Below are 3,207 nucleotides of genomic sequence, written 5' to 3'. Positions count from 1 at the left end.
TATTAGCGCCCGCCACCACCGCCCGCGCCGCCCATTGGGCCCGCGCCGCGCGGCCGCGGCTCTGATTGGCCCACGCTGCCGCCGCCCCGCCCCCCACCCCCCCACGCGTGTGTGCCCGCTGCTCACCCGTGGGTGCGGGCAGGCGTGGGGTGCGGGCGGGGGGGTGCAGGCGGCCCGTGGCGGTCTTTAATTTTAAGTGGAAAAAAAGGGCCGGGGGAGGGGAAATAAGGAGGAAAGACGGTAACACGCGTGATGGTGACACTGGGGAACCAGCCCCACGGGCGAGCGGCGTTCCCCGAACCGGGGAGCTGACCGTGGGTGCGGGTTTGAACGGCTGGAGCAGCCGCTGCCTTTTTTCGTTTGCGGTGGTGGGCGCTGCTCGCCCCGCCGGTGGAGGGGACCTGCGGTAATGGCTTTTTTCTTTGTTTTTTTTTTCTTTGGGTTTTTTTTTTCCTTTTTCCCCGAGTCTGACAATGCAACGGAATCGGGGTTGTCTTTATGCCCACTCGGGAACGAAGGCACGGGAAAATGTTCGTTTATATTTTTTTTAGCATTCCCTCCGCCTTCAGAGGCGTTTTCCACCCAGCACCGCGCTGTCGAGTAACCGTCTCCCTGACGGAGACTGCTGTTCGGAAATTGGGAAATGCCCCTGGGTTCCCAAAACAGGGAGCGATCGACATTGTAACACAACGTCTCGGCCGTGCCAGAGGGGCGTTTGAGCTCGGGGCTTCCGTCCGTGGAGATGGGAATTCCCACCGGGCAGAAGCGGACACAATACAGCCCGGGGCAGGAGAAGAGCTAGCGAATTTAAGCGGGGTATCCCCAGAAAAAAAAAGACAGAAGGGAGGCATGCGGGAGAGCATCAGTTCCCCGCCCGTGTGCTGATCAAAAACTAACGATAAGTGGAACACGCGGCCGAAACTATTCTCCGGCAAGGACAAATGTTTTGCGCTCTTTCCCTGAGCAGCGCGTGTGTATAATAAATACTGATAATGTTCCTGTGTATAATAAACACGGGCACCCACACTCGCGGCGAGCGCACGGACCGGCTGCCGGCCGCCGGTTCGGCACGGAAAAACCCTGCTGCTCCCGCAGCCCGGCGGGCGGGCGACGGGGCGGGCGTGGGCTGCGGGGCACCTGCGGGGAGGGAGCCAGCGTTCGTCCCGAAAAAGCGTTTTTGTCCCCCTCGGGCCGCACCGCCGCCCAGCGCTCACGCCGGGGGAGCGGGGAGCGCATCCCCCGACGGCAGGTATTATTCATCCCCCCAAAAGAGCCTTGGCTACTGTTTGACTTACAAGCATGACTAAAAGGCAAATACCCAAGGAATTCCACTTTTCCCCTTGGGGTCCCTCTTAAAAGGCACAGGCATGACAAAGGACCTGCTAGGTTAGGAAACAGAAGTCCCCTTTGCTTGTAAACCGACACCAAATTACAAAGTACGATTCTGCGGGCCGCTGGAGTAAATTACAAAACAGTTCGCCTCCTGTTTACTTTATCCACAGGGAACTGTGAAACCCAGCCACGATTTTCAGGCGTGTTTGTGTAACTTTCTTCCTCTCCTCTCGTTTTGCGCTGGGCTCCGCGGCGCGTCCGCGCTACCCTCCGTCCAGCCCCTCTCCCCTTTTCCCCCGGCGGGGAGAGGTGCCCCTGCCGTCGGGCGGCGGGAGGGGAAGGCGGACCGCGGTCTCCGGGCCCGCCGCTCCCACTCGTGTGCCGCGGGGATCCCCGCTCCCGCACAGACACCCCGCCGCGGGCCGTCGGAGGCAGCCGTGCCGCTGCTCGCTGGCGGGGGCAGATGGCAGCGCCGTGCCGGGAAAGGCACCGATTTCCGCGCAAGGAAAGGGTGGAAGCCCGCAGGGTGTAACCGCGCATCCACCTGCCCCGCTACAACGCTCCCGGCTGGACGCCCCACCGTCCCCTATCCCCCATCCCTGCGGGTCCCTCTGCCCGTTTGCTCTCGGCCTCCTTCAGGGTCGCCCCCCGCAGGGCCTCGCCCCCGCCTTCCCCTCCCCCGCCCAATGCCACGGGGGTCGCCCCCCGGTAGCGGGGTGCCGATGTGCCCGGCCCCGGCCGCTGACTCCTCGGGCCGCGCGGGCGGCGACGGCCTCCTGGCCGGTGAAACGCGGAGGGGAAGAGCGGCTCCGGGGCATTGAGAAGACCGTACGCAGGTCTCCCTTGACAGCCGGCGGCGGCGGGGCCGGTGCCCGGCGGCGGGCCCTGCTTTGCATCCCCTTCCCGTGCGGCGGGGACGGCGGGCGGGCAGGTGCAGGTGCCGCCGTTCCCCCGCTCCTCGCCTCCCCAGCCCTCCCTTCCTCCCGGGAAATTTATTAGCGAGGTTAGGGCAGGCTAACCAAACGGCAACCCCGGGTGCAATTTCCCCGCCAGGAATGCTTTGATCTTGCCCTCTCCCCGCGCCGTCGGGAGCAGATTACATTGCCAAACGCGGGAGATCCCCGCCGCTTGTTTAGTCAGAGATGTTCCCCCCGCCCGCCGGCTCCCACTCCTTTCCTCGGCCAGGGCTGTCGGTGCCGGTGCCGGGAGTCCCGCCGCGCCGTCGAGCTGCCACCCCCGGGGCCACGGTGTCGGGGACTCGTAACGGCAGGCTTCGGCCCAGGCTCCGGGCCCTGCAAGACAGGCTTCTCCCCCGCGGAACGTAGAGCTACCGTGTCTCTGCTCCAGCCAAGACGTTGGGATTTCCCAGGTGATCTCAATCATGGGGACAAAAAAATAGCTAAATAATAATAAAAGGAAGAATCACCTTTTCCGTTATTATCCAACTAGTAAAAACCTTGATTTCTTTTGCAGCTTTCTTTCATAAAAATGTGGATTTATTTTTTTTTTTCCCTACATCAGAGTCCCTCTGTCTCTTGTAAACAGCACTTACAGTAAGGTATACCTGAATAACATTTTTATCCCGTGACACAGACCTTTCTAAACAGGTTGTACCTTAAATGTTTTAAACAAGCAATTTTAATTTTCATGTTTGTGTTTTAAACAGGTGTTTAATTGTTTGATTTTTTTTTTTTAATACATGCCTACCTAACATATTTGTAAACAGGTTTACGCACAGGGTCGGGGAAAAAATTTTCTGTTAGTTCTGCATGTCAATCAAATACATATAATAAATACATATAATAAAGATGTAAAAGATGTTGAGGCAATGTGTTCCGTATAGCATGATATGGAAGTAAATTTTATTGACTGTGA

Source organism: Calidris pugnax, unplaced genomic scaffold (genome assembly GCF_001431845.1).
Source record: "Calidris pugnax isolate Ruff unplaced genomic scaffold, ASM143184v1 scaffold273, whole genome shotgun sequence".
NCBI classification, from domain to species: Eukaryota; Metazoa; Chordata; class Aves; order Charadriiformes; family Scolopacidae; genus Calidris; species Calidris pugnax.
The sequence above is the reverse complement of the archived record's forward strand: the minus strand, read 5'-3'. Positions refer to the sequence as shown.